Source organism: Eriocheir sinensis, chromosome 3, assembly GCF_024679095.1.
Source record: "Eriocheir sinensis breed Jianghai 21 chromosome 3, ASM2467909v1, whole genome shotgun sequence".
Lineage (NCBI taxonomy): Eukaryota > Metazoa > Arthropoda > Malacostraca > Decapoda > Varunidae > Eriocheir > Eriocheir sinensis.
This window is the reverse complement of record NC_066511.1, coordinates 15,704,320-15,713,444: the sequence shown is the minus strand read 5'-3', so window position 1 is coordinate 15,713,444 and position 9,125 is coordinate 15,704,320.

The window sequence follows — 9,125 nt, the reverse complement described above, 5'->3', positions numbered from 1 at the left end:
ATGGCATGAAAAATCCGCCAGATTATAGGTGAAACCATAAAAATTTGCCGCTAGATTGGAGTTAAAAATCCGCCAGTTACTCCTGTCAATTTTAAGATTTTTCCCGCTAGATTTCAAACAAAACCTCTAGATTTAGCGGGAAAACCGCTAATTTGGCAACACTGCATTCTATCAGTCAGCCATTTAATCAGTAGGCTAGTTCAGTCAGGCAGACACGCGCTCAGACAGTTGATCACAGTAAGTAATTCCTACAAGTGGTCAACCAAGTCAATCTAGCAGCGTTCAGTTAATCAGTAAAGTCAGTTCATCATTACCCTCTTCCTCGGTAACGATGCTGAATTTCTTCCTTTAAAGTATCCAAGTCGTAGGAGAGAGAAAAAATATATATAAGGGAAGGAGCTAATGTCTGCTCCCGAACTTAACGGTAAACGGGATGGATATAAGGGAAGAGGACTCACTGGTCATTGTTCCCAAGACCCGTATTCTCAGACGCTTTCGGTTCTCACAATATGTATCTCAAAAGGCCAATTTACAGGGGTGAGGAGTCGGAGTTAAAATTTTCCGACTCCGACTCCGACTCCGACTCAGTGAAATTTTAAAGTTGCGACTCCGACTCTGACTCGGGAAATTTTCAAGTTGCGACTCGACTCTGACTCAGGAAATTTTAAAGTTGCAACTCCGACTCTGACTCCAGGAAATTTTAAAGTTGCTACTCCGACTCTGACTCAGGAAATTTTAAAGTTGCGACCTGACTCCGACCCCCATGCCCTCCTCTCTATTGCATTTTTTTTTTCTTTTCAGATGCTGCCCGTAGCGCCAGTAGATTCGTTTGAGGTCCTTTTTCTTACATGTATTTACATCCAAATTACGTGTACTCTATATAGACAACATCTAGATAATGTAAATGAAAAAAAAACTTCACAACTAGGTTACATTACACGATAAATAATTACGTTAAGGAGTCGGAGGCGGGAGTATTTTTACCGACTCCGACTCCGATTCCGACTCCACACCCCTGAGGCCAAAAGGCAAATGAGTCGAGTTTCCGTGAGTGTTTTTCACATTCATGGTGCAGAAGCCTTGTCAAACTATCACAAGGCTCATAATTATACCTACTCATGGAAATAATACCCCCCCCCCCCCTACCTCTACGAAAGCCTTATCAAAATGTGAGTGTGTAGGGCCTGAAATGTACGATAATATGCTCTCGAGAATCACAGCTTGACTGGGATGCCTCTGAAACTAATTATACGAACACTGGAAATTGGTTTAGAAAGTTTTGAATGAGCGAAGGAAAATATACAACAGGATCAAGTTTTTCACCAGAACGTGAACTCGATGAAAAAATATACACATTCCTTAGAACAAGACTAGACTCATGAAAAAAACATTGGTCGCAGGCAGTTAATAATGGATCGTTTTAAAATGGTTTGTGGACGAGTGGGACAAAAAAGAGGGAGGGAAAGAATGAAACCGAATACCAGACTATGGCATGTTCATCAAAGTTGCAACAGATATCCGGGTTTGTGAACTAAAAAAAAGTGCATGTTTTATTTTTTGTTTTGTTTTGTTTCATGTGTCCTGTCCATACGCCAGAGGAACCGTGTGTATTTTTTTTTTTTTACTTCGGGTACAAGGAAATGGTGAGGGAAGAGGAAGAGAATGAGGAAAAGGATAAAAAAGATAACTGATAAATCATTTAGATGTATTTTTTTCTTCAGAACTTAATCATAAAGGACTCTTTCTATCTGACACACACACACACACACACACACACACACAGAGAGAGAGAGAGAGAGAGAGAGAGAGAGAGAGAGAGAGAGAGAGAGGAAACGTATCACGAGTTAGTTTCATTTTGCGGTATCTTTGAAGTGATGTGGTCCATGAGTGTGGTGGTGGTGGTGGTGGGCATGTCACTCATCATCCACATACTCACCAGGACATTTTTTTTTTTTAATCTTTCGTCCTCATTCTCACTCTACCCTCACCTTCCTTCTTTCTCCCTCCTCCTTCTTCTCCTCCTCCTATAATCCATTTATCCATGTTAACGGATTAATTACAGGAGTGGTTTTGTTTTTGTTGTTGTTGCTGCTGCTGATGATGATGACTGAGAGAGAGAGAGAGAGAGAGAGAGAGAGAGAGAGAGAGAGAGAGAGAGAGAGAGAGAGAGAGAGAGAGAGAGAGATAAGAGACACACACTCAGAATCACAAACGCTCGCACACACACACACACACACACACACACACACACACACACACACACACACACACACACACACAGACGCACACAGGAGTATTATTCATCACATGGAGACTAGCAACGAGATACGTCCTTGTTTGTTTGGTTAAATATGCAAATTTCGACCGCACACACACACACACACACACACACACACACACACACACACACACACACACACACACACGAGACCACACATATTTACACTTCCATTCACTATCTCACAATTATGAAAAAAAAAAAAAGTTATGTCAAGTATATCATTAGTTCATGTACTTTCAATTATATTTATTATTTTGTTATTTTGTTGACTTGCTTTCACTGAGTCGAGAGAGAGAGAGAGAGAGAGCAACCGTCAACATACTAACCCTCAATTTATGCCTCACCACCACCACCACCTCAATCACAATCACCACCACCACCAACGTCACCACCATCACCACCACCTCCATCACCGCTGTCACCATCCTCGTCGGCACCACCAGTATTTTTTTTTTTGAGAGAGAGAGAGAGAGAGAGAGAGAGAGAGAGCATGTCACCACCGTATCTTCCCCAGAACGCCAACACCACCGACCTAAATTCATGCATGGCTAAATAAACGACACACACACACACACACACACACACACACACACACACACACACACACACGAGAGAGAGAGAGAGAGAGAGAGAGAGAGAGAGAGAGAGAGAGAGAGAGAGAGAGAGAGAGAGAGGTAATCAAGTGGACAGAGAGAACACACAAATATACGATGTTTGTGAAGTGACTCATAATCATCATCAGCAGCAGCAGCCGTTTCAACCAGTCCAGTGCATGACGATTGTGTTGACCAACTCTCTATCTTTTTCTCTGTTGTATTATGATGTTAGTGGACTTCATCCTGTGCCAGCAAATGCATTAATTCAATTTATTCACTGGTCTTCTGTCGATAGTTCTTCGTCTTTTATTTTACTTTTTAGATGGTGGCATTTTCAAGGCTTAATATAAGGAAACACTCTATAAGCGGTTTTCCTATATTTGACCTGGTAAGAAATCGTCTGTAACTATAAATAGGTCTAAAGTTAGGCCATATCCTTTGGTCGGTATTATAAGACACTTTGGGTTCTCATATCAACTATTTATAAAGGTCAAAGAGGGAGACAATCGGGGTCTAATGAGTGTTTCTTTAGGTTCACGGTAAAGGAAAAGGGTCAAACTATCACCAGGGTCATAAAACTACCCCTGAAAATGCCCAAAGCTCCTACGAAAGCCTTGTCAAATGTGTGTACTTGGACGAGGAAATGTTTAAAAATACGCTCCTTTGCCCCTCGCACTCACTCCCGTCAAAATTTTCCTTACTTCATCCACGGCTACTCTGAGACCTTCCACCTCACCACCTCACGACTAGGCTATCCTCCTGCCCACCGTGATTAGTGTAGGATTCGGTAGTATTTTCCCACAACCCTAATTATCACCTCCATATTAAGCGTGACACAACAAGACGTAGATAAACCGTACAGAGAGAGAGAGAGAGAGAGAGAGAGAGAGAGAGAGAGAGAGAGAGAGAGAGAGAGAGAGAGAAGAACCATTTAACTCCACGAAAAAGATAAAGTTCCAATTAACAGAGGTGTTGGACAAGGTGACTCACCCGAGAGGTAAACCGCGTTAGCCAGAGACAACATGGGAGACGAAATGAAAGAGAGAGAGAGACAGAGAGAGAGAGAGAGAGAGAGAGAGAGAGAGAGAGAGAGAGAGAGAGACCAAGGATTCTAGAGTTTAACATATACTAGACTTCTTGGGAGAGGAGAAAATTGGAGTACGGAGAAAAAGAAAATAGTGCAAAAGGGGTGAGGAAATGAGACAGGAAATTAAAAGGAGAGAGTAATTGAATAAAAGAACAGGGAAAAAAGAGAACAAGAAGAAAAGAAACACAAGGAGAAAGGAATGAAAGACAGAGAAAAGAGGAAGGCAAAACCAGGAAACAGGAGAAAGGAATGAAAGGAAAAATAGGAGACAGGGAAAAGGGAGAAAGAGGCTGGAGAGGAAAGGAATGGGAGAGTGGGAGAGAGGAGGAGGAGGAGGACTTGAAACAGGGACGTGAGAAGGAAGGAATACGAGGAGGACGGAAAATTACGAGGAAGGTAGGAGAGAGATGGAGAAAGGAGAGCTATTGCGAGGAGACGAGTGCGCTCTCTCTCTCTCTCTCTCTCTCTCTCTCTCTCTGTTTCTAATTTTCTCCCTTTACTTTCAATACTCCGCGAACGCAAATAAAAGCGAGTATCAGCATTTGTAGTACGTATCGTGGGCACACTCGCCAAGGTCACAGAGGAAGCGAATAATGCAGTCTGCCCCTCCATACGCCGCCTTGGCCCAAATTACAGAACATTTGCGTGCTGATCTTTCCCGAGTAACGAAGTGACCCCTGGAATTGTGCGCGCTTGTGTGTGCCGTCCAGCGCCGAGAGAATGGAAGGTGACGGACATGATGACCTCAGCAACGTTGCCAGATTCTCGTACTCTGCCTCTTATGTTTTCTGATTTCCGACCCAAAAACTACTTTCATCACCCAAATAACTGCCTTCATATATGGTTATCGTTTAAATGGTTAATTATTGGTGCTCCTTGGGAACCGTAATAGGCCAGAAACCGGTAAATACGCGGCTTTGAGTAAGATAATCTGGCAACCGTGGTCACCTGCCTCTCCGGAACACACACTCTTACTGGGTCAGGCCGGGAAATTGAATTGGGACCACGGTAATTATGCCCAAAAAGAAAGTAGACCAAGAAATTAATCCACAAATGCTTTACTTCATGGGGATGCTTTCTTATTTATACTTGTTGGCTACGATTTTGAATTGGGACCACGATAATTATACGGAAAAAGAAAGTAGACCTTGAAATTAATCCACAAATGTAAATATTGATAATGATAATAACGAGTGCACCAACTAACTTTATATAGCTTTACTTCAAGGGTAGGGGAGGCAGATTGCATTATTCGTTTCCTCTGTGACCTTAGCGAGTGTGCTCACGATACGTACTACATGTGTTGATACTTGCTTTTATTTACGTTCGCGGAGTATTGAAAGTAAAGGGAGAAAATTAGTAACAGAGAGAGAGAGAGAGAGAGAGAGAGAGAGAGAGAGAGAGAGAGAGAGAGAGAGAGGCTTTATTTCTATGTTGGCCTCCAGGTTTAACCGTCAAAGGTGAAGACGATCTACATGCTATCTTCCACAGTAATTAATGAGCACATCACGCATTGCCCCTCCCCCTTTCCTCCAGGCTGTTTTGAGTGAAATTATAATCACTTCATCCCAAGGGTAGAGACGATAATGGAAATGATTATAAATATGACCAGTCAGGGCCCAACAACAATACCAGGAGTTACAACATGAATGATAAAAGCTACTACACTGCTACCATTACTACCACCACTGCTGTTTTTATTACTATTACTGTTATATATTATCACTATTGAGAACCAAGGGCATGAAGGGGAAATAAAGAAAATGATAGACTAAAACAGTCCCCTCGTTGAGCAGACATGGAAATAAAAAAGACAGTGACAGTAAAGACTTAGTAAGAAGGATAAAAAGAAAAAAAATGCCTAATGAGTTAACAGGTAGATGTTGACTATTGGTTTATATTTATCAATGTCATCAAGAGAAACAACAACAATTACTACTTCTATTACCATAACATTAACATTAGTATAAGTAACAGTAGCAGTAGTAATGCCAATTATTATCAACCTACCCAACCATTAATAGAGCACAGCAGCCAACATTAGTACGAAAAAAAAAAGTCTATTCTCAACACAAACACTTTAAAACTTAACAAGTGAAGCACAATAGAAGACCGAAGTAGCAGGGGTGGTAGTAAGAGTCCCCTATAGGCTCCTGCTGCTGGTATGGTGATAAGAGAAGTGATGGAATGGACGGGCAGGAGATATGGCAGTTAAGGTCGTCAGTCTAGAGTAAAGTTACTGGACGCCTTCTCCTCCCACCACGAAAAGACGATATTGGTAGTTACGGGGGTGGTGAGGGTGAGGTGGTGGTAGCAGTAGTAGTAGTAATAGCTAGTAGTAGTAATAGTAGTAATAGTAGTAGTAGTAGTAGTAGTAGTCTGGGATTGCTACACGGGACTACAACTACTCTACGGTATATCATTGCACTTTTTTTTACAGTAACGGAAGTAGCTCACAAAAACAAAAGCCCGCTAAATGCTGTTTTTCATTCCGTTCTTTCATTCTCTTACAGTTCCATATAACTTCCCTTACTAATAGACAACTAAAACTAAGAAAATACATTGCTAATAACAAGTAATTACCAAGATAGTAAAATAAACGATGAACCAGACGGAGCATCTAACGTCCAGGGACATGAACGCCACCTAGCGGGAGAATCCGTGCAAATATATTTTCAAAAGTCCCCCTTCTTTTGTTTCGATAGTAATTTTCATGGAACATTATTACTGTATATTTAGGAGTAATCATGGCGAAATAAGTGTATAGGAGGGCTTAGAAGGAAATATAGGTGGTTAATTAAGATGAAAAGGTAGTAGAAATATTCCTTTGAGATTAAATAACCAATACTAGTGGTTAGTAGATAAAAGGTGGTAACTGAAGATGAAAAGGTAGCAGTAATATTCCTTTGAGATTAAGTAAACAACATGAGTGGTTACTGGTTTACAGGTGGTTGCTGGAGATGGAAAAAAAAATAGAATTACTCCTGTGAGATTAAAAAGAAAATCCGAGTGGTTAGTCAACGATGTGATTAGTAGGTAGTTGTAACTGGGAAGTGGGCGGCGGCCAGAGCACCCGGAAATTGAACACATGAATAGGTCTTTTTTATGGCGAACGCAAATAACCACTAAGAAAAAACAGTAGTGTGAACGGAGTGATGAACATAACCCTTTACCTGGCACTCACAGAAATACTTTGGAACTCATTATTTTAACCGCTATATATAAATACGCCAAATTCTAAAACATTTTTACTCCTTGAGATTATATGATACGATATTTATGCTGAAAATGAAGGATGATTAAGTGGTCATAGTACGGGGCCCTCACCTCATTTCTATAAACCTTACGTAAATGATACCTATATCAACGTTTAGTAAAGCTATTCATCTGTATAATGTGTCGGTTTCATCTACTTACCGGCCATAGGTAGTGTTGAGGCCATGGATCCGGAAAAAAAAGGAACAAACGCACCACCCACAAAGTCTGGCCGCACACTAACATTTAAATCCCGTCCTAAGAAAGTGATGTCATAGCCTGTTCACGTGATTGGCTGGTAAGTCATAACCTGCTCATGATTGGCTGAGAGGTGATGACGTAAAGGGTGCCACATTCGACATCTATTTAAGTTACAATATATGATTCTATCTACTCAATGAGGCTGAAAAAGAAAAGATGTTTAGTAATGAGCTGAAAGGACAACAAGTGAAGATGGAAAGTGATACAGGAGTAAAATAATTCACCTATCTAGAACAAACGGTGCGCAGGCAGCTAGCAGAAATCAGGATGAGAAACGAAATAAGATGGACGCTTTTAGTAAACACAGTAATATTGTAACGGTCCGAATGTGAGTGAACGAGAATGTAAGTCAGTGAGTAACAGAGTGAGTAAGTGTAAGCGAGTGCATGAATGAACGAGAGAATGTGAGTAAGTCGGTGAGTGACAGTGAGTAAGTGTGAGCGAGTGGGAGCGTGAATGAGTGGGAGTGAATGAGTGAAAGAGTGAATGGGTGGCTGAGGAATGTAAGTGCGTAAAAGGTTATGAGAAGATAACACGGCGAGCGAATGAGTAAATATCGTGAACGAGAGTTACTGAAATCCCTCATCTCAAAGCCTCGAACCTCCCCCCCCAAGAAACCAATAACTAGTTAGGTAGGTAGGGTTTGATTGTAATGCCGAGAGGGAGTCACGTGAAGAAGGGGGAGGAGCTTAGCGAGGAGCAGAGGCGAGAAGGCGAGGGCAAGGAGACCCACGGGTCAGTGAGGAGACAAGCACCACAGCAGCAAGAGACAAGCTTGAGAGACGTGAGGAGACAAGCACCACTGCAGCAAGAGACAAGCTTGAGAGACGCGAGGAGACGAACACCCCAACAGCAAGGAGCGGCAGCGAGAAAACACCGAGAAGCGGGCTGGTCAGAGAGGTGTCCATCTCTCTACTCAGCCCCCGACCTACACACCACCCACGGCCTGCTGTGTGAGACGGACTACAGGATGGGAACTTGTATGGCGGGGTAACCTGCCCCTCGACTGCCCTGGGGGCCGAAATACCACTGCCCAAGCTGCTCCCTGCATCAAAGGGCGCCCGCCTCTTCACACCACCCCGAGCCGCTCCATCTCCACATCAAGCGGCGCCCGTCTGTCCATCACCAGGACCGCCCATTCCCATCGTGGACGTCCCCTTCCGAGCCCGACACTCACGCCAGCTCCTGCTTCTCCTCCTCCAGCAACCAGAGCTAAGCATTCTGTGTATTCCCCAAATCTCCCTTTTGCCGGTAGCTAGTTAAATTAGTCAGTCAGTCATTCATTTATTTTTATTTTTATTAGTACTCCGCTAACCTTTGCAAAAGAAAACCAAATACATATTTATATACAACCTTACAGTGAGTGTTATCATTTGGAGCCTGTTTTGCTGCTCATTTGAGATTACTGAACCATACACACATCCCCCGCCCCCCCCATAGTACATTATCACCATCCAGTTTCTTAATGCTGTCTCAAAAGTGGTTCCCACGGAAATCCTCCCACCTTCCATAATTAATCGCACAAGTAACGCCCTTCTGGTCACAAACCTCGGAACGAGTGTTCACTTGTCCTGAGGCCTTAACATCCAGGACCAGCGCTCGACAACTACCATGCTACCACATACAATCACAACCATAGTGGTTG